This window comes from Callospermophilus lateralis, chromosome 14 (genome assembly GCF_048772815.1).
Source record: "Callospermophilus lateralis isolate mCalLat2 chromosome 14, mCalLat2.hap1, whole genome shotgun sequence".
Taxonomy (NCBI): Eukaryota; Metazoa; Chordata; class Mammalia; order Rodentia; family Sciuridae; genus Callospermophilus; species Callospermophilus lateralis.
This window is the reverse complement of record NC_135318.1, coordinates 78,631,994-78,655,032: the sequence shown is the minus strand read 5'-3', so window position 1 is coordinate 78,655,032 and position 23,039 is coordinate 78,631,994. Positions and strand designations below refer to the sequence as shown.

The 23,039-nt window shown below is 44.5% G+C and overlaps 1 pseudogene; it reads left to right on the top strand.

Annotated features, from left to right (window-relative positions):
* The first annotated feature begins 653 nt into the window (after positions 1-653).
* Positions 654-1,851, top strand: LOC143380095 (dual specificity protein phosphatase 4 pseudogene; annotated as a pseudogene).
* The last annotated feature ends 21,188 nt before the right edge of the window (positions 1,852-23,039 follow it).

Genomic DNA, 23,039 nt, shown 5'->3' with positions numbered 1-23,039 from the left:
ATGAATACAGAAAAGGATTTCTCAAAAAGTTTGCTAAACTTTATGTGGACAAGTCCAAGTGAGAGAGAAAAGTACAATGAGCAATACCAAATATAAAAGTTATGTGAATCGATCCTACGATGTTACAGTAACTTAGCACTGGGTATTACTCTTGTAATGCTGTATCATATTAAAACCAATTATCTCAGTGACTACATAGATGACAAGCATCTTGCAAATCCAATTATCAAACTTCTTTCAAGAAAAAGTGGACGAAGTGCTGCACGGAGCTCTGGCAGTGCTGGGGAAAGAGCAGCAATGATCAGGCTGCAGCCCAAGGTGCAAGAGCAGCAAAACACGAATGAGGCAACAACAGAGGGGAACCAGTGCTACTCTGCCTTAAACACACACACTTCTTCTGCCACTCTTTTGTCAGTGCAGGCACACAAGGCACCTGAGGCTGCTAGGGCTGCTATGTAACCTGAACACTGCAGGAGGAAGGGGACCCAATAGGGGTGTGGCCATCCAAGCCTCTGGGGAGCAAGTGGGTAGTCACTACTGAAGGCTCCCATTCTTAGTACTTGTTTGCCCATTCCTGTTGCCTGGCTGGCCTGAGTGACTATCTATTGCCCCAGTTCCTACACTCCATGGTGACGATTGATTAACTGGGAGAGATGGACTGCAGTGTGCTCAAAAGGCTGATGAAGCTGAGAGAGAACCACCAAGGCAGAGGCTGTAGCTTCAGCGGCAACCATGAGGAGGTTGGGAGGTGATGGTTGCCCTGGGTTGTGGGGCGGGGTGAAGGGTGAAGTGCATGGTAGCAGCACGGCTGACAGCAGCTGCAGTCTCTGAACCCTGGGGCTAGGGAGCGCTATCAAGCTCTTGCTTTTCGACTTTTTGCACATTTTTCCTATCGGAGGTTCTGTCCACCTTCTTTGATACAACACACAGGACAATAGGCGGGCCAAGGGCTCCATGAGCCTGGAGTCCATCCTGCACACCCAGGAGGAAGTGCTCCCTCTTGTGCTCTAGCCTCTACTTGGCTATCATCCTATACTTTGAGTGGAGCCCACTCCAAGGGCTCAGGGAGGACCACACCTTGACCCTAGTACTGCAGCAACTGCACCCTAAGCCCCAGTGAATAAACATCTGCTTGCTCAAATCTGGCTGTGAGACGTTTTCCTCTGCTTACCCAGAATTCTCTTCTAATTCTGCCCTGGCAAACATCCCCCCCCCCAGTGCCACAGAGTCCCTTCACCTGGGGTGCAGCTCCAGTGGAACCGCTCTGTGCATCCAGGTGGCAGGGTCCCTTGGAGATTCTTTGGTTTCTCCACTTCCACGGTGCCTACCATGCTATCTGGAGAGACATGCTGCACGCCCTAGGAATCACAGCCATGTTGAAGGTCTCCTTTCAATGCCCAAACCACATGGAAGGACGCTACCAGTACAAACGCATCTGGTGGAAGAAAACAACAAGTCATTCATGGATTCCAGGTTCATGGAAGCCATGGTTGTAGGACTGTGCAGTGAACGACTGCTGCAGGCCAGGAATGGTGCACTGCTAGGAGGGCATTCTGTTCTCTGCTACCATCTGCTTGGCTTAGCAGATGATGAAGGAACACCTGAGGCTTGAGAAGGCCTTGAGCTGCATGGAGCAGCTGTCCAAGGTGCTGGCCAGATCCTACCCCTCCAGGCCTGCCGGCCCTTCAGGCCCCTTAAGGGAGCTGCAAACCCTCTTCTATCCTTACTTCACAGTTTTTCTTCAGCTTCCCTATCTCTTTGGGTGTGCACTTGGCCCCCAGCAGACTGCAGGACCTGCACAACCCCAGCACTAACTTCCCCAGAACTCAGAGCCACTCACCTAACTCCTGAAACCAAGGTTGCCTGCCAGCAATGGATGCAAGATCCTCATGTGGGATCTAACAATATATAAATTTGTATCAAGAGTATATAATGACTCTAATATCTACTATGGCAGATGTCTTTTTCTCCATTCATCAAGCCTTCTACTACTGCATATACTGAAAATATATAAGTGCAGTTTCCCAGTCTCATCTGGATTAAGGGTTCCAATTCTTCAATGAGATAAATTAATGTGAGGCAAACCTACATGTGCATATGGACAATTTGGGGTAGGAGTGTAATGTAGGAAATTTGTCTTCTTGTGAAGAAAGTGAGTGTCCTGATCAAGCTCTGGAGTTGGATTCCTGGCAACAAGGTGTTAAGTGGCAAAATTTGGGGGGGGGGGGAGCAGTGTCCTCTGGAATGCTTTTGTGCTGTGTTTGGACTTTTCTCCTGGCTCCATTATTTTTATATTTGTGAAGCATACAAACAGAGTCTCTGTCCTTCCTGGAAATTTTATAGATATCTTGAATATATTAAATATCTTGAATATATTCATTAAAGTAATATAATTACATTGTATTATATAATTAATTACATATAATTATTTGTAATTATATATAATTATATTATATAATTATTAGAGTGAATTCTACTCTCTGAATATAAGACCTGACTGATGTCTTACTTGTGAAGATTAAGTTGATTGACCTAAAACATAACATTGCTAGGTTAATGAACTTTGATGAAAAATAACTGACAAGAACAACTTTTAGAGGAGAGATTTATTTTGGGTCACAATTTTAGAGTGTTCAGACCATCATTGTCTGGCTCCAAGGCAGAAATATTATAGTGGAAGGATGTGATGGAGGAAAGCTGCTCAGCACATGGGAGCTGGGAAGCAGAGAGAGAGGAAGGGACCAGGACATATATAGTCTAAGGTCATTCTCCCATTGACTTTCTTTTTCCCCATCATGACTCACCTACTTACAGTTACCAACCAGTAGTTCATTAAAATTTTTAATTCATCAAGTGGATCAATTAGCTCTCTTAATCCAACTGTTTCACCTCTGAACATGGTTGTCTTATCTAACACTTGAGTTCTTTAGAGGATATTTCTAGATCCATACCATAATAATTGCCTTGCACACAGTCAATACTCAGTACCTATTTTCTATTATTATCACTACTGCTACACATACAAGAACTACCACAAGATGTGTAGGAAGAAAAAACCCATTATAAATAATAACAACAAACTAAATATTTATGGGAAAAAAATATAAGAAAGCTGTGCAAGCTCTATTGGAAGGATAATTTAAAATGCTAATTTATGTACAAAAAGAGACATGAATATATTTTTCTTCGAAAGACTTAATATCATTAAATTAAAAAGACTATAATTTCAAAAGAAATATCAACATGATTTCTTCAGTTTTAGAACAAGGCAAGCTGATTTTTAAAATTTCTTTTTAGTATGTATTTTTTAGTTATAGTTGGACACAATACCTTTTTCTTTCTTTCTTTCTTTCTTTCTTTCTTTCTTTCTTTCTTTATTTATTTATATGTGGTGCTGAGGATCAAACCCAGATGCTAGGCAAGTCTCTACTGCTGAACCACAACCCCAGCTCCAAGAAGTGCTGATTTAAAAAAATCAGATTGACAAACATTCTAAGGAAATGCAAATTAACTTACAAATAAAAATGTAAAAGAAAATTATATTTTGAAAAATTGATACACAAAAGTGATACACACAATCAAAACCTTTGGTGGACTACCAATTTGTAGGAGTACCCCTAAAATAAGGTTTTTTGAAGGACAATTGTGTTTCTTTTCATTTTTAACAGCTTTTTAGTTGTAGATGGACACAACAGATTTATTTTATTTATCTCTTTTTATGTGGTTGTGAGGATCAAACCAGGACCTCACACATGTCAGGCAAGCTCTCCACCACAGAGTCACAACCCCAGCCCCAAAGGACAATTGCTTTTAGTAGAGTCAGTATAGAGAGTATAGAGTGATACTCTTGATAGTGACTTTCACAATTGGTTTATTTAGAATATTATTTCATATTTTTTATATTTATATATAATTATATGGAATTATATATAATTATATTATATAATATAATTAATAGAGTGAATTCTACTCTCTGCATATAAAACCTGACTGATGCCTTATTTGTGAAGATTGAGTTGATTAACCTAAAACATAACATTGCTATGTTAATGAGCTTTGATGGAAAATACCTGACAAGAACAACTTTTAGAGCAGAGATTATATATATATATATTTTTTTTTCTAAGTAAATTACACTATTCCTTGCCTAAATAAATAGGAATCACTGATGTTTTCAAGAGGTTGAGAAGAGCAAAAGGAATTATCCTAAAGACACACTGTTTAGAAAAGAACCTGTTGTTAGAGAAAACATAGGTGTAGTTTTTAATTTTTACATCTCTGTGATTTGGTTTTAATTTCACCTTGGATGTCTCTTTTACTTTCAGCATGTTTTGTTGTTGTTGTTGTTGTTGTTTTCTTATCTTTTCATATTGAAGATATTTTCCTATCCTTATCCTGAAAAACACAAGGATTGCAGACAACAGCAATAGAAAGAAACCAATAAAAGAGTGAAGGGCACATGCTCTTTCTTGGACAGATCTTGTCATATCTCCTTCAGGCCCACTGTGGATATTTCCTGAAAATGCCTGCTCCCCACAAAAAGGAGGACCCAGTCAATAGAACAGTGGCAGTTTTTTTTCTTATTGCAAATGCCTTGGCAGTTGCCCTTCTCTGCTCACTGTTAATTTTGAGCTCTGACTTCAACTCATACCCAAAAACATATGAAATCTACTACAAGAAGCATCACTCCCCACATGCTCAAATCTGGAAATCCACAGGCTGTCAAAGACCCATGATACTCAGCCCCAGCATAGAACAGTTTTCTTCTTTCCAGTAATATTACAAGGCATGTCAGAATTGACCTAGACATTGACACACTACATACTCCCATCTAAAGTATTTTCAGTTTTACTCATAGGAATGCAATTGGCATGATTTGAATGAACTTTCTGGTAGCAGAACATGGGGAGGTTCCTGGAGAGTGGCATTCCTGGAGAGGTCACGGAAGCTCTGCACCTCTTCTCCCATACCTGTACTCTCTTTCATCTGGCTTCGTGTCAATCTACTCTGTAATATCTTTTGTTGATAGACCACTACATTTGCAAACACAATTGTTTCTCTGAGTCCTGTGAGCTGCTCTAGCAAATTAACCAAATGTAAGGAGGGGATTACAAAACCCAATTTATAGCCTATTTTCAATTTAAATAACATATTTATTGTCATTGTGGTAAATTTTTAAATTTTACCATGAAATTGATCATTGTAGTCAAGGTCCCCACCAGCTGGGAATCAGACCCCAGTTTCCTGGGGAAAGTCACTGGGCACCATTTCTCTACTCACACACATGCCTTTCCTGGAGGGCTGCTTAGGCTTAAAAAAAGACAGGGCTCCTTGCATAAATGTCTCTTCCAGTCCTTAGCCCATGGTTTCATTTGATTATTAACTTTTTTTTGCTACTAAACTCTAGGACATCCATATATATATATATTTTAAATTAACAGTTTGCAAGTATTTCCTCCCATCTGCAAGTTGTTTTCCACCATGACTTTGTTTGACCACTTCTGCAGTATTGGATAATCATGTACACTATCTATTTTTGCTTTTGTTGTCTGTGCTATTGATGTTATGTCAAAAAAAAGAAAGAAAGAGAGAGAGAGAAACAAAGAAAGAAAGAAAGAAAAACAGAGAGAGAGAGAGAGAGAAAGAAAGAGAGAGAGAAAGAAAGAAAGAAAAAAAGGAAGGATACAAAAGAAATAATTGCCAAGACTAATATGAATGAGTGGAGAATGAAGGTTTTTTCCTCCTGTTTTTTTTTCTAGGAAGTTTATAGCCATAGGCCTCACAGTTAAGTCTTCCACCCACTTTGAAGTGATTTGCATGTGGCATAAGATAAGCATCTTGTTTTATTCTTTGGCATTTGGGTGTCCAGTTTCTTAGTACCTTGTGTATTTTTAGCCCCATTGTTAAACATCAGCTGACCATACATGCATGGATTTACTGCTGGGCTCTCTGTGCTCTTCCATGCATCTCTAGGTCTGTTTTATACCAGTACTATGGCATTTCAGTTACCATAGCTTTGTGATCAGAAAACGTGATCCCTCTACTTCTGTCACTTTCAAAAGGTTTTTGTTTGTTTGTTTTAGCTGTTTGATTTTTTTTAGGTTTTTTATGAATTTTAGAAACATTCATTTCTCTTTCTGTAAAACATAGTGCCATTGGGACTTTGATAAGAATTGCATCAAATCCATAGATGGCTATGTTAGTGGTAGTATTTCAACAGCATTAAATCTCCTAATATATGAACATGAAGTGCTTTTTCATGTGTTTCTTTTTAAAATCATCTACTCAATATTATGTAGTTTTCAATGTGCAGAACTTTTATTTGCTTAGTTAAGTTTATGCCTGATTATTTTGTTATTTCTGATGCTATTGACAATAGATGTTCTTCTAATTTTCTTTTCAGACAGTTCATTATTAATGTATAGAAATGCAAGAAAGTTTTATAAATTGGTTTATGAATTCTGCAACTTTACTGAGTTCAGTTACTATTTCTTGCTGATTTTTTTATAGAGTTGTTATGGTTTTGTGTCTATAAGATAGTTATATGCAAATGGAGACATTTTTTACAGCTTCTTTTCTGATTGGGGTGTATTTTCTTTTTTTTTCTTTCCTAGCTGCTCTGGCTTGGGCCTCTTTCTCTTATTCCTGATCGTACAAGAACAGCTCCCCCCATCACTGCTGAGTATGATGTTAGCTATGAGGTTTTCATATATGGCTTTTATGGTGCTGAGTTAATTTGGTGTGTGACAGATGACTGTTATAAGGTGCTCAGGAAAATGAAAATCAGAACCTCAATGAGACATTACAGCATATGCTATAGTTCCATGTGTTCTTATCAAAAACCATCAAAAGACATCAAGTGCTAGTGGGGACTAGGGGGACCAGAACCCCTCTGTTGGTGGGAATGCAAAATGGTGTGGCTGCTATGGAAACTGTTTGGAAGTTCCTCAGAAAAATTAAAACTAATGCTCTCAGTAACTGGCCACAACACTTCTGTGTATTTGCTCAATTGAACTGAAATTAAGATTTGAAAAAGGTATCAGCACTTCCATCTTTATTGTAGTGTTAGCCACAGGAGTTGGGACGTGGAAACAATCTCAATGTCCATCAAAAGATGCATAGGTTTACAGATTTTGGCTGATCATCCAATGGAGCCTTAAAGAAAGAAAGAAGGCCTGCAGTCCACAACAACACAAGGGAGTCCCAGATGGCCAAGAGAAGTGGGCCAGTTTCACAACCAACACTGCGGGACTCCACACACAGGAGGTCCCTAAGATGGTCCAACTCATAGACACAGAGAGTAGAAGGGGGATTGCCAGGGGTGGGGGATGGGGACCTGACAATCACCATGTCTAAAACTTCAGGGATGCAGATGAAGCAGTTCTAGAGGGCTATGCAGGTATCCAGGCTGCACTGCATGGACCTGGAACTCAGAGAAGGGGCCGCTCCCCTCTTCAATATGTTTTTACAAACTCTAAGAAGAAATAATATATTGAAATGTAATAAATTCCACAGAGGCCTTGGAACATTTTATAAAAAAAAAAACCTACTGTCTACTTCAGAAATTAAGTTCCTACATATATCCATAGTTGTTACATATTTTACCCAAATTAACAATGATGTTTGGTTATAAATCATTGTTTTTACAAAAGTCATACTGTGCATGATTTTAGCTGGGACTCGCATAAGGCTGGCAAAGCTTTCAACAAGGAGAGGACACCCATGCCTGAGCATTCCAAGTGTAGGAGCTTCAGGGAGGGCAACGATTTGCTTTGACCTTCTGGTCAGACACAATCAAGGCCATTAGATTCCCAGCCAGGGGAGCCTAGGCGTGGAAACATGGGAATCTGATTTGGCCTGATTGGCTCAAGTGTCCATAAGCAGAGGTTTCTAGAATTTTCTGAATTTTCAGTGTACACTCACATAAACCTTTGATTGGTTATGCACAGATCCACCCCATTCAGCAGCATAAGATGTGCCATCATTTTTGGTGACCCAGAATCCACCAGATCCTCAAGTGTGAAGTCTCCCATGTGGATTCACCACGAACAACAGCAGATGTTGTGCACAGCCTCACCATTTTGCATGTTTTTTTTCTCTATGTTTGCAGTTTTTGTAAAATCACGAATTTAGTTCAATTCACCTCAAAATCTAAGAGCCTAGAAAATGACCAGCCTGTAAGTGTGGCTTAATAGCATTTTTGTTGATTTCTTCCCGAGCAAAACTCCATCAGAGCTCACTTTGGACAGAAGATACTATAATATTAGGATGTGCTTAGCCCCAGTTATAGAACATCCATCAAATGTTTTTTAAGATTTATAAGATATCTTCTTGTCCCATTTGAACAAGACTCCTGGAGATCTGAGGTCCTAGGACTGGGGTGGCATCAGTGTGAAATCACTGTGAATGCAGGGTCTTTTAGCATTCTGCACTTTCTCAGCACATCAGGACTTCATCTCTTGCCTGCATCCTCACATTCACAACATGGATGCCAAGCTCCTAATTTTCAGTTCCTAGAAGGGAGAGTGAGCGTTTCTGAACTCAGCTCAACATGCAGGCTTGTCTCAGTGACTTCACCAATGGAGACCAATCACCTTCCCAATCTGAAAGCACCCCTCAGTCACTTGCCACCATGTTACCATCTACCACAACTCCTGGTTATATCTTTTACCACATAAATGTATCACAATGTGAAGTTACTCTTTTCCAAGTGAAAGAGTTTACTAACCAAAAGGGATGCTCTGGGAAGGTGAGTCTTCAGCCTATGACCTTTTCATGGAGAGGTGGAGGATCAGAGAGGCCCTTGTGCTGTACCCTCACAGGCAGAAAAGGAAGGCTGGTGGAAACCAGGCCAAATTCTGTCCACAAAGTGAAACTGTCCACATGAACAAATTTAAATACATATCTATGTTCTAGTTTTAGAAAGTCTGGAGTTTGACCATGTTCAATCTATGTACCTGTGCATAGTGGCAATTAACTAGAGCAGAGTGGCAGGACCATGCCACCTGGGCTCTCCAGTTTGCCACAATACCCACCCTGCATGCTGCCTTTGTTTGCCAGCTCATTCCTCTGTTTTTCATGTTCCTGGACTGGACCTGGAGGTGGCTGGGCTTATGTTCCTGCTTTGATGTATGAAGAATGTTTTTACAATTAATTTCCCTTCACTCTTGTGACTGGGAATAGTGAGTTATTATGGTTTTCTGATGGGAGCCATGAGGTTAGAGAAGTAGAACCATGTTCAAGGTCAAGCAGATCACTCCCCATCTGCAGGGCTCCTTAGCATGTACTTAAGTTTCCTGCAATTGCAGGCTCCTCCCACCATGTGCAGAGAGACGGGAGTCAGAGCCCATGTGGGAGACAATCTGGCTGTGCAAAAGGGGTTCAGTGGAAAGGAGCAAGGGGCTCACAGGGTAAGGCCCAGGTCAAAGCCAGCCATGAGCAACCAAGGTCAAAGCCAACTTTGTACAACTTCAATAGTTCCCAGCATCTTCTGCTCTAGCTCCCAGTTTGTGGTGTTATGTGGGGCCCAGAAAGGGACAGAAACAAGATACATAAGAAGAGAGAGACAGAGACAGAGAGCAGTGCACAAAGGAAGACTGACTGAAAGGGACAGAAAAAGAGGCTGAGGGTGGGAGGGAAGAGAACTTCAGAGAGCAGGGGGAAGAGATGGAGAGGCTGGGGGGAGGGCAGAGACCAAGAGCTTCAGAGAGTTGGGTGGCATTAGGCTCCAGGGACCAGGACTCCAAGACAAGAAGCTGCTTCCATCTCCCAGGAATTGATGCACCTAATTCCTGGTGCCCTGATTCACAGGACTGTGAGTTCTGTGTACATTGGACACCACATGCCTATGTCTTCCTAGGGTCCTATCTGCCCAGCCCATCTTTGGCCTGATCTCCCAGGCTGTCAGAGGTCCCCCTCCTAGAGAGAACAGATATCCCTTTCTTACCTCTCTCCCATGGGTACAGGGAATCCCCTGGAGTTGTGGTGGGAGGTGGTCCCCCTGACCCTTGCACAGTCTCTGGGTCCTGCATTGTGAATTCAGAGCAGATGCCCTGCCCAGGAAGTGCAAGGGAACATATATGCATCTGTGGTCTCCATGGAGACCTGCGAGCAGGTTAACCTCCCTGAGCAGCTGGGTGGTAAAGCTTTTTTTTTTTTTTTTGATAGTGAGGATTGAACTCAGGGACCCTCAACCATTGAACCACATCCCAAGCCCTATTTTGTATTCTATTTAGAGACAGGGTCTTACTGAGTTGCTCAGCTCCTTGCCTTTGCTGAGGTTGGCTTTGCACTTGCAACCCTCCTGCCTCAGCCTCCTGAGCCACAGTAATTACAGGTGTGTGCATTGACAACTAGCTAAGATTTTGTCTTTGCTGAGTCACTTGTTGAATGAAAATTCTATAAGTAAATCTGCAAGTGTCCTGAGGGACAGAAACTGCCCTCCTAGCCCCATGTAGCCTGGTGGACCAAAACACCCATTTGGGGCCCCTGATGAACTCTTTGGGGACTTACGCACAGGATCTGCTCAATGAGGCTCAGCTCCACCTCCTGTTTTTAAAATAGCTGATGCCAGCTAGGGTTCTAATATGGAAACCCCCATATGTGCCCTGAAGAAAGGAAACTACCCTGGGTGGCTTGGACAAGAAACATAGAAACATGTTTCTGTTCCTTTCTGGGCCCACATACCACCACAAACTGGGAGCTAGAGCAGAAGATGCTGGGAACTATTGAAGTTGTGCAAGGTTGGCTTTGACCTTGGTTGCTCCTGGCTGGCTTTGACCTGGGTCTTGCCTTGTGAGTCCCTTGCTCCTTTCCACTGGACCCCTTTTGCACAGCCAGATTGTCTCTCACCTAGTCTCTGACTCCTGTCTTTCTGCACATGGGGGGAGGAGCTTGCGATTGCAGGAACCTCAATCTCATGTTTGGGAGGGAGAGGCAGGAAACTAGGCTGTGGGGGGCTGTTGATTTATTCAGAAAAACCCAGAACTTTGCTATGAATCAGCAGTGAACTTCCCACACTGCCTCTCCTCTCACAGCATTCACTGGGCCCTCAGCATTTTGCCAAGTAAACAGGATGCTTCCAGCCGGGGAGACAAGCCTGACCATGATTTCAAGATTGGTAAGGGATTGTGCCAAGTGGGGCAGGCAGAGAGAATTGACACATGCGTAGGGAGACGAAGACAAGAGTGATCAAATTAGAGCACAGGGAAGCGTGGACCAGGAGGGAACAGTCATGGCAAAAGCTCAAAGTCCACCTTATGCAGAGTCTAAGGCCTTCAGGATAGTTACCAACATCTCAGGATGCTTCTTGGCTTCCAGAGGGTGGAGTACAGCATGAGGTGAACACATAAGATCTGCTTCCTCTTCCAAGAGAAGTGTGGGTGAGAGGTGCAGAGATCTCCGCAAGGCCCCTCTCAAGATAAATTGTGCACAGCCTTATGACCAGAAATTTTGTGCCTTAAAGCCACAGAGCAGAAGGCTCCATCAAGGTCACCTAGGCCAGCATTTCCCACATGTGGCACCCACCTCTCTCCACAGCTTGTGGTTCTGCTTCCCCCCAGGGCACATCACCTACATTCTCAGTCTTAGGCCTCCTCTCTAGTTAACCTGATCATGACCTTATTACTAACTCTTTTTGTTCTGATAGTTAATAAAATAAATGCTGTTGGGCCAACCCCTAAACATGCCTGTTTTAGTCAATTCTTCATTGCTCTGACCAAAACATAGAGCAAGAACAACTTAAAAGAGGAAACGTTTATTTTGTTTCATGGTTTCAGAGGTCTAGCCCATGGTTGGCCAACTCCATTGCTCTGGGTCTGAGGAGAGGCAGGATATCATGGTGGAAAGATGTGGTGGAGGAAAACAGCTCTGGACATGGCAACAAGGAAGCAGGGAGAGAGCTACATGCACCAGGGACAAAATATGGATGTCAAAGGCACACTCCCGTGACCTACTTCCTCCACTCACACCCTAGCTGTGCAGAGATAAAGCCCAGTTAATCCATATCAGAGGATTAATCCACTGGTTAGTAGACAACTCATAATCTAGTCATTTCACCTCTGATAATTCTTGAATTGCTTCAAACATGACCATAACACTGTCCAGGAAGGACCCTTTGGGAAACACTGCCCTGGTCCAGTCTCTGAGTTTGTGCACAACTGAGGCCCAGAGACAGGAAAGGATTTACACCCAACCACATGATTAGTGAGCCCCACACTGCCCCAACTTCTCTCTCTCCTTTGGGCTGCATCATTCCTAGGTGGCACTTTTGCTCAGTGTCCATAGGTACTTGAACCTGAGGGTGTCCAATCTCTGTTCTTCAATTCCTCTCTATTCCATCCCCTTCATCTCTCCCCTCTGTCAATCTCTGCCTCTCCTCCTCTTCTTCACCCCCCTCCCACTGTCTTGTTCACAGCTTTGTAGTCACCAACAGGTTTTTGAAGCTTGGTTCTGTCTAACTCTTTTTCTAAACCACTTCCCATTTGAAAGAACAGTAATCTCACTTTCTTCCTATGAAGGGGCAGAAGACCCTAACTGCTCATGAATGGTTTGAAGCAGTTCATCATGTCAGATGCCATGCATGTTGCATTCCCTGAGAGACTAGGACAGGATGCATAGGCACTTATGGAATCTGCAATTACTCACTAAGGGAGCAGGTATATGTCAAACCATATTCAAGTTGCTGGAGAAGAAGCTCTTAAGATAACAAACTTCTGCATTGGGTGAGCTGGCATTCTTCTGGAGCAAAAGGATAATTCACAAACAAGCAAATGAAGGCATCACTTACAGCAAAATGAATGAGCAAATAGTCTTCACAGCTGTCTGTAAATGGATTTCTTGTCATCCTTCAGGTCTGGTTTCCCTCTGTTTTCTCCCCACAGCCCTTCCCAGCTCCTGAACATGTGATGCTGAATCCTCTGTCATTCAGTGAATCTGACAGCTACCCTGCATCAAGTCACCAGCAGCTCAGATTCTCCACACATGAAAACAGATGAGTTGAGCATGTGTTTTTGTTCAGAAAGGAACACAGGGTGTGTGTGTGTTTCCTGTGTTGCTGAAAAGCGGATGTGTCCTGTGTGTGCTCCTGATGGGCTATGTGTGTAGCCTGTGTGTGTGTGCAGGGCATTCATTTGGGGGTTGGAATGATGCTGTCTTCTGTCAGGGGAAGATAGTGGCACCTGTGTGTGCCTATGCTTCTCATGAATGTTAGGCACGCATGCGGATGAATATATGTATGTGTGGAAAGGTGTTTGTGTGTGTGTGTATGTGTGTGTGTGTGTGTATTTGAGAATTTCTTTTTGGGGGGCGTGCATGGGCATAAGTCTGTGTGTATAAGAGAGAGTGGTTGTGTTGATGTGTTGGCAGGTACAGAAGCTACTGGGCGGAGTTAGTGAGGGATGGAGCCTGACTTCTGGAGGGCATCTGACAGTGGGTGGAGTCATTCCTGGGCTGAGTCTGAGCTCCATCAGGGGTCAGCCCTAGACAGGATGGTCTTGTGATAACCCTCTGCCAGAGCTGCCTCCACATGTTGTCGTGGGAGATCTGGGATAATCCTGAGCTTGCAAGGATATTTGCTCTTGAGTGGAGGCAGTCATTGGCTGAGCCTAAGGATCTGTGGGGCATCAGTCAGTTGTCGGGAGAACATGGGACTTATCTAGGGCCCACTCCTAGGCAGAGCTTAAGCTCCACTGGAGGTCTGCAAGTAGCAGGATGGCCCTGGGCCTATCCTAGGCTTTGGCTCTTGCATAGGCCATTGAGGCGGACAAGAGCTGTGTATGAGCTCTGGATGGTGTCTACCTGTGTGCAGAGATGATCATGGGCAGATGGTGGTGGGATGAACTCGGGCATAACCTGTGCCATGAATTCCCTGCAAATCTGCATGGTGGATCTGGGTGGAACCTGAGTTCCTGCTGGGGTCTGTGGGTTGCGGGAAAGATCAGGGCTTACCCTGTGCTCCCGCTACTGCTCAGGTCATTGAAGCTGATCTGAGCTAGTAGGGAGCCCTGGTGAGTGTCTGTCTGTGGCCAGAGGAGATCATGGACCATGCCTGAGTTCTTGCAGGAGTTCCAGTGGGCAGAAGCAGTCCTGCGCTCCAGTGGGTTGGCGAGTGTGCACAGGTTTTCCATGCTGAAACTGAGCTCTGGTGGGGGTCTCACAGAGTCTTTATGGACCCTGGGATACCCTGTCCCCTGTCTCCTTTGCATGTTGACAATGTAGATCTAGGAGGAACCTGAGATCTGGTTGGGGTCAGCTGGTAGACAGATGGACCCTGTGTTACCCTGGGCACCATCTCTTGTGCAGGTCAGTAAGGCGGACCTACATGAGACCTATCACCTACAAACTTCCTAAAAAAAAACAGGAGGGAAAAAACCTTCATTGTCTAGTCATTATCATTAGTCTTGGCAATGATTTCTTCCTTCCTTCCTTCCTTCCTTCCTTCCTTCCTTCCTTTCTTTCTTTCTTTCTTTCTTTCTTTCTTTCTTTCTTTCTTCCTTTCTGTCTTTCTTTCTTTCTTTCTTCCTTGATGCAACATCAATAGCTCAGACAACAAAAGCAAGAATAGATAATGGATAATATATGCCCATACTGCAGAAGGGGACAAATGTCAGGCAGTTGAAACTGTTAATAGTTGCAACTGTTAAACAGTTGAAACTATGGACTAAGAGCTGGGAGAGAAATCTCTGGTAGGAAGCCTATCTTTGTATGAGTGGAATCAACCCCCAGGAAAGGCATGGGTGTGAGCAGAGAAATGGTGCCCAGTGACTTTCCCCAGGGACCTGGGGTCTGATCCCCAGCCAGTGGAACCTTGATTACAATGATCAATTTCATGGTAAAATTTAAAAATTTGCCACAAAAACTATACATAAGTTATTGGAGTTAGAATTCTTGGGTTAAAGGAAAGTGTGCACTTCAAATTTTGGTGTATATTCTAAAAATTCTCTGCAGCAGTGTTATGACAATTTTTCATTATCAGATCATGACAATTCCATTTTCCAACACTGACAACATTAGATTTTCTCATTCTCTTTATTCTTTTTATGTGATATGCACACACACAAATGTACTTTATGTATTCTTTGGATTACTATATTGGCATGAAATGCCATCTCAAGTGTATGGTGTGTCATATTTTATAAACAGCCTACATTTGTCTTTTCCCATTTTTATTAGGCTGTTTGTTTCTTTTTCTTGAATTTTCAGAGCTCCTATATGATTAACTTTTGGTGAGCTCTTCACAAACCCAAAGGAACATCACCAAAATACAGTTTTCTACAATCTGGCAACAGTTTTGCCTCATTTAGGGAGCCCTTTGCCAGCTTGGGAATTTTGGTTCTATTTCCAAATTTCAGATGTGAAATCACATTTTTCAGATATGCTATTCTGTTGAATATGATTGATATTGGTGAAAGTCTGGAGAAAAAAATTTCAATATTTTACAATAATGTTTTATTTTTACATGGATAACATTTGGGCCACCCAAATCAGGCTTAGGTAATATAAGTAAGTCCCTTGCATTGAAGAATAGAGTCGATCCATGAAGTCCTACTGAAAGTAAATGCGAATAAAATCAAGAATATGAATGAATTATTTTTTTTCTTTCTTCCTTCCTTCCTACTTTACTTCCTTCCTTCCTTTTTCCTTTCCTTCCTTCCTTCCCTCCTCCCTTCCTTCCTTTATTGTTTTTGCTATTTATTTATTCATGAACTTCTGGAGGGTTGCCCCTGGTGGGATGGACCCATACCTAATTAGGGTCCCAGCAGCCATGTAGCAGATCCACGAGGAGGATCTGGCCAGACCTGATCTCGATTGAGAGTCTGCTGATGGTTGCATACAGTCCTGGGCCCTGCCTGAACTCCAAAAGTGTCTGCCAGTGGACTGAGGCAGTCCTGGGTTGAGCATAAAATCTGGTGAAGGTCTGCTGGTGGCTTGATGGACTGAGGCCTACCTTAGGTAAGGACTCCCATGCAGTTGGAATAGGTTGATTTGGGGAGAGCCAGAGCTCCAGAAGAGGTCATCCAGTAGCGGGATGGTCCTGGGCTTATCCTGAGCATTGGCTCAGGAGAGTTTGGCCAGTGGATAGGATCTGGGCATAATTTCCCACAGTAGTTGGCTGTTGGCAGAATGGACCTATGGCTATCCTGTGCCCGGGGTTCCACTGCAAGTTGCCCTGGCAGATCTGGGGAGATCCTGAGCTCTCAATGATGTCTGTCGATGAGCAGAGGCAGTCCTAGGCCGTGCCTAAGAACCAGAGACATCAGGTGGTGGCAGATAGAGCGAGGACTTTCCCTGGGGCCTGGCTCCTGGGCAGAGCTTGAGCTCCAATGAAGGTGTGCAGGTGTTGTAATGGAACCAGTCCTACCTTTGCCAGGGTTCCTGTCTAGGTCAGCAAGGCAATCCTGAGCCAATCGTAAGCTCCACCTGCAATCTAGCAGTGGCAGGATGAACTCAGGCCTACTACCCTGGAACTGGACTTCCAAAGTTGTGCTAGGATAATCTGCTCCAGCAGGTGTCAGTAAAGGAGCAGAGACAGTCCTGGCCTGGGCCTGAGCTCTGGTAGGAATCTGACCATAGATAGAGGTGGTATTGGGCCAAGTCTAAGCTCCAGTGGGGGTAGGACACTGGCAGGATGGAACTGTGCCTGCATATGCCAGGGCTCCCACCCAGATGAACTACACTGAACTGAGAAGAGCCTGAGCTCTAGAAGGTGTCTGCCTGTGGAGGGAAGCTGTACTGTGTGTGTTGCCTGAGCTCTGCTAGGGGCCTGCTTGTGGCAGTTAGTCCCAGGCCTACCTTGGGCCAGGCTCCCACACCTGTCAGCAGTGCTGATCTGGGCTGGGGCTGAACTTCAGTGACTGTCCATCATGGGCGGAGCCTAAGTCCTGGTGCCAGTCTCATGGTGACTGGATGCACTTGGGCTACCCTGGGCTCGGGCTTCATATCCTGTCAGGTCATGGAGATGGATCTGGGCAGAGCTGGAGCTCTGGTGGGGTTTTGTAGGTGGGATGGAACAGGGTTACCACGCAGGTCAGGGAGGCCAATCTTGGCCATGTTTGAGCTCTGCCTGTGGGAGAGGAGGTCCTTTGGCCTGAGCGCTGCTTGGGGCCTGCTTATGGCAGTTGATCACAGGCCTACCTTGGGCTTGGCTCCCAAATCTCTCAGCAAGACTAATCCGGACTGGGGCGGAACTTTTGTGGCTGTCTGAGAGGGTAGAGTCATTTCTGGAGGAACCTGAGCTCAGGTGCCAGTCTGAAGTTGACTGGATGGATATGGGCTACCCTGGGCTCAGGTTTCTTCCTTCCAGGTGGTTGAGTTGGATCTGGACAGAGCTGGAGCTCTGGTGGGGTTCTGCAGGTGGCGGGATAAAACCGGGCTGAACCTCCCCTTGCCCAGGCTCCCATGCAGGTCAGCAAACCAATCTTGGACATATTTGAGCTCCGCCTGTGGGCAGAGGCGGTCCTGTGTCTGGCCTGAGCTCTTCTTGGGCTTGCTTGTGGCAGTTGGCCCCAGGCCTACCTTGAACTAGGCTCCCGCAACTCTCATGGAGGCTAATCTGCACTGGGGCTGAACCTTGGTGGCTGTCTGACAGTGGGCAGAATCATTTCTTGGCGGAACCTGAGCTCAGGTGCCAGTCTGAAGATGACTGGATGGACTTGGGCTACCCTGGTCTTGGGGTCCATTTCCTGCCAGGTCATTGAGTTGGATCTGGGCAGAGCCTTAGCTCTGGTGGGGTTCTGCCAGTGGGGGATGAAACAGGGCCTCCTGTTGCCTGGGCTCCTGCAGAGGTCAGTGAGGCAGATCTTGGCCATGGATGAGCTCCAGCAGTGGTCTTCCTGTGGGTAGAGGTGGTCCTGTGTCTGGCCTGAATTCTGCTCGGGGCCTTCTTGTTGCAGATGGTCCCAGGCCTACCTTGGACCAGGCTCCCGTGCCTGTCAGCTAGGTTGATCTGCACTAAGGCTGAATTTAGGTGACTGTCTGACAGTGGGCAGAGTCATTTGTGGGAGAAACCTGAGCTTGGGTGCCAGTCAGAAGGTGACTGCATGGACTTGGGGTACCCTGGGCTCGGGGTCCTTCTCCTGCCAAGTAGTCAAGTTGGATCTGGGCAGAGCTGGAGCTCTGGTGGGGTTCTGCAGGTGGCGGGATGGACCCGGGCTTCCCCTTGCCTGGGCTCCTGCACAGGGTAGTGAGGCCAATCTGGGCCTTGTATGAGCTTTGGCAGGGTTTTGCCTGTGGGCAGAGTTGGTCCTGGGCTCAGCCTGAGCCCAGGTGGTGGTCTGGTGTTGGCCATATGTTCCCAGGGCTACCCTCTTCCTGGGCTCCTGTGTACATCTGCAAGGCTTACCTGATTGGATCCTGAGATCCAGAGCGAGGTTAGCTGTTGGCAGGAGGGAACAGGATCTACCCCTGTCAGGACTCCTGAGAGGATCAGAGAGGAGGATCGGGCCACAGATGAGCTCAGGCAGGAGTCAACCTTTGGGCGGAAACTGTCCTGTATCTGGCCTGAGCCTGTCCTGTATCTGGCCTGAGCTCTGCTCAGGGCCTGCTTGTGGCAGTTGGTCCCAGGCCTACATTGGGCCAGGCTCCTGCACCTGTCAGCAGTGCTGATCTGGCCTGGGGCTGAACTTCAGTGACTGTCTGTCAGTGAGCAGAGTCAGTCATGGGCGGAGCGTGAGCTCCGGTGCCAGTCTCACAGTGACTGATGCACTTGGTAACTGATGCACTTCGTCTCTTGCCAGGTCATGGAGTTGGATCTGGGCAGAGCTGGAACTCTAGTGGGATTCTGCATGTGGCAGGATGACATCGAGCCTCTCGGTGTCTAGGCTCCCAAGCAGGTCACGAGGACAATCTTGGCTGAGTTTGAGTTCAACCTATTGATCAGAGGCAGTCCTGTGTCTGGTCCTGAGCTATGCTTGGGGCCTGCTTGTGGCAGTTGGTATTGGGCCTGCTTATGGAAATTGTTATCAGGCCTACTTGGGCCAGGCTCCCATGCCTGTCAATGAGGTTGATCTGGGTTGGGGCTGAATTTCTGCAACTGTCTATCAGTGGGCAGAGTCAGATCACTGAGGCTGAAATGGGCCGGGATTGGCCACCAGCGAGTGTCTGTTGGTGGGAAGTCTGTCCTGGTCCAAACCAGAGCTCTGGAGGGAGCTGCTGGAGGGTGGAGGCAGTCCTGGGAAGAGCCTGAATTCAGATGCCAGTCTCTTGATGACTGGAAGGACATGCCTACCCTCGACTCAGGTTTCATCCTGCCAGGTTGTCGAGTTGGATCAGTCCTAGGCTGAGCCTGATCTCAGGTGGTGGTCTAGTGGTGGCCATCTGTTCCCAGGCCTACCCTCTTCCCAGGCTCCTGTGCACATCTGCAAGGCTTATCTTGTGGGAGCCTGAGATACAGGGGAGGGTCTGCTGTTGGTGGGAATGACCTGGGGCCTACTCTGGGTTTCAGCTACCACTCAGGTCATTGAGGCTGAAATGGGCTGGGATTGGCCACCAGCGAATGTCTGTTGGTGGGCAGTCAGTCCTGGTCCAAACCTGAGCTCTGCAATGGAGCTTCTGGAGGTTGGAGGCAGACCTGGGCAGAACCTGAGCTCTGGTACCAGTCTCTCGAGGAGTGGATGGACTCAGGCTACCCTGGGCCCCTTATCCTGCACAGGACCTCATGGTAGATCTGGACTGGATCTCAGCTTCTGCAGTGGTCTGCCGGTGGACACAGGAAGTCCTGGCCTGAGTCTCAGCTCCTGGGAGGTTAAGCCAGTGTTGGGATAGATTCTGACCTACCCTTTCCCGGGCTCCTTGCAGGCTGGTGTGGCTGATCTGTGCAGAGCCTGAGCTCCAGGTGTGGTCCTGGGCCAGACCTGAGCTTAGGGCAGGTCTCCCGGTGGAGAAATGGATGCCAGCCTACCCTGTGTCTGACCTCCTGCACAGGTTGGTGGGGGCAGATCCGGACTGTAGATGAGCTCTTCTTGGTGTCCGCAGCTAAGAGGAAACGGTCCTAGGCTGAGTCTAAGCATCCCTGGTGGTGGGATGAAACCAGGCTACTTTGGGCCCCAGCTCCAGTGCATCTTGGAAGGGCCTGAGCTCTGGCTAGTGTCTCTAGACCATTATTTTATTTATTTGTTAGTAGGTGGTACTGAGAATCAAAGCCATTGCCTCACACATTCGAGATAAGAGCTCTATCATTGAGTCACAACCCCATCCCTATTTGCTTCTTCTTGACATTTAATCATACTATCTTTTGGTTCTATATAATTTGTTCATGCATGCATTTGAATTTTAACAAGTAGCTATTATGTGATATCACCAGCAATGCTTCCCAAGCTGGCCCCATATCAGACCTTGGTTCTCAGCTAGATTACATCCCACACATCCACATCATCACCTATGGCATTGGTGAAGAAGAGAGATGACTAAGACATGGTTCATCACTCTCAACTTTTGGGAAAAAATTGTTTTGAAGAGGTAAATGTTAATGGGTCACTTGACAGAGATCCTGCAGAACGCAGAGCAGGCATGTTATTGAATGAGGATTTATGTATTGATAAAGTTTGTTTATTTTCTTTTTGCTGGTGTTCATTTAGCTGAAATTTGTTTTTCCTTTTTTGGAACAGGGATTGAACTCATGGCTTTGAGAATGTGAGGCAAGCACTTTTGCAGCTTTGGGCTTTGCCATTGAGCTCCTTCACAACCCATTCATTCATTGTCAATGTGGGAATTTGGGGCTGCATTTATGAATGAATCTACTATGAATATTAGAAAGAGACTGACCAATGGCGTTTGTATGTGTCTAACCCAATTAGAATAACATTGAGCCAATAGCATTGGTACGTCTTTCAAGTCCTAATTAGCATAAACTTGGACCAATAGCATTGGACCAAGTGCTATGTAAACGCTTTGGAGGCTATTCTGAGGAAGAGAAGCAGCCTACATCATGGATATTGCTGAGCTAGAGTTCTTCTAGAATTCTGCAGGAGTTTCCCCTGAGTTCCACGGAAGTTTCAGCCTGCTTTGGTTCCGGGAGATGATTCTTTGACTTTGAACAGACTGCCGAAAGAAGAAGAAATGGTTGAGGATCTGCTGGGGTGTGCTGCAACGCTGTATGTAATGGCCCACCATGAAGAGCTAGAACTCGTATCTGCTTACAGAGTCCTCCCCTCCCTGCACGTGCAGACCCCTACCTGTCAGCAGAAGCCATGGAGTTTCATCTTCAAACTCCAGTTTCAAAGGTATTGTTATATGGGTATTGTTATAAGCTAGATAATTAGAGCCTAAATATTGAGACTTGTTAATTTTAATTTCTAGTAGTGAAAATTATGAGATTCATAAATAAAAGAAAATTATTTCCCACAGTTTTGGAGGTCATAAGCTGGAAAAAGTCTGTCCCAATATTTGTGTCATCATTTGGTAGAAAAGTGGGAGAGACTAAACCCACTCAAAAGCCCTTTTACTTTCCATTTATTTGAAGTTGATTTCAGTGCTCTAAAATGTTTAAAGGAATCTAGGAAATGTTTCATTTTATTAATTTTCATGTATTGGTTATTTTTAGTTATAAAATCCATTTTTTAAAAAATTTTTAAGTTGTTAATGGACTGTTTATTTTATTTTGTTTATATGCGGTACTGAGAACTAAACCCAGTGCCTCACACATGCTAAGAAAGTGCTCTACCACAACACTGGCCAATATAATTCATTTTTATATAGTCCATATTTGTATAATTATACATTAACTATTTAGAGTTGCATTCTTAGGATGTACATGGTGGTGGAATTCACTGTGTTGTTTTCATGTGTATACATGGGAAAGCTGTGTCAGAGTCTTTCCATACTCTTTCCTTTGCTTATGCCCCCTCCTTTCCCTCCATTCACCATTGTCTATTCTTCTGCACTTGTTTTCATCACTTGTCCTGTTGTGAGTTAGCTTCCACATATCAGATAAAATATTCTTTTTTTTTGAAAACTGGCTTAGCTTCATTTAGCATGATTTTCTCCAGGTGGATCTACTTTTGGGCAGATATTGTAGTCATGTTTTTTTTTTTTCTGAAAATTGTTATGTTTTCTTTAATATACTTTTGAAACAATTTGTTATAATTCTACAGGACAATAGGATGCACTTTGACATATCATACATAAATGTAGTATGATTTCTCATGCTTCTGGTTGTGCAGGATGTAGCATCACACCAGTCATGTATTTGTATATGTACTTTGGGTGATTATGTCTGATTCATTCTACTATCCATTCTATCCACTATACCCCTTACCCTCTCTTCACTGCTCCATGCAATCTAAAGCAACTCTATTCTTTCCTACCCCCCCCCCCCAACTTCTGTGATTAGCAGAAGTGTATTAGGGAAAAATTTCAACCTTAGTTTTTTTGGAATGCCTTATCATTTAGCATGATAAGATCCATCCATTTACCAGCAAATGTCATAATTTCATTCTTCTTTAAGGCAGAGTTATATTCCATCATATATATGTGAGTAAAATTGTTCTTTTGTGTGTGTGTGTATGTGTATGTATGTATATGTATATGTATATGTGTATATATATATATATATATATATATATATATATATATATACTCATACATACTACATTTTCTTTATTCATTTATCTGTTGAAAGGCACCTAGGTTAGTTCCATAGTTTAGCTGTTAGGAGTTGAGCTGCTATAAACATAATATGGCTGTGTCATTGTAATATCCTGATTTTAAGTTATTTGGGTTTTAAATGAGGAAAGGGATAGCCATTTCAGATGTTGGTTCCATTCCATGTTTTCTGAGGAATCTCCATACTGCTTTCCATATTGGTTGCACCAGTTTGCAGTCCCACAAGCAATGTGTGCATTCACCCTTTTCCCCACATCCTCACCAACATTTATTGTTACTTGATCATTGTATTCTTGATAATCATGTTTGTGACTGGGGTGAGATGAAATATTGGAGTAGTTTTTATTTACTTTCTGCTAATGGCTAAATGTTGAGCCTTTTTTCATGTATTTGTTGCTTCTTCTGTGAAGTGTCTGTTCAGTTCCTTAGCCCATTTATTG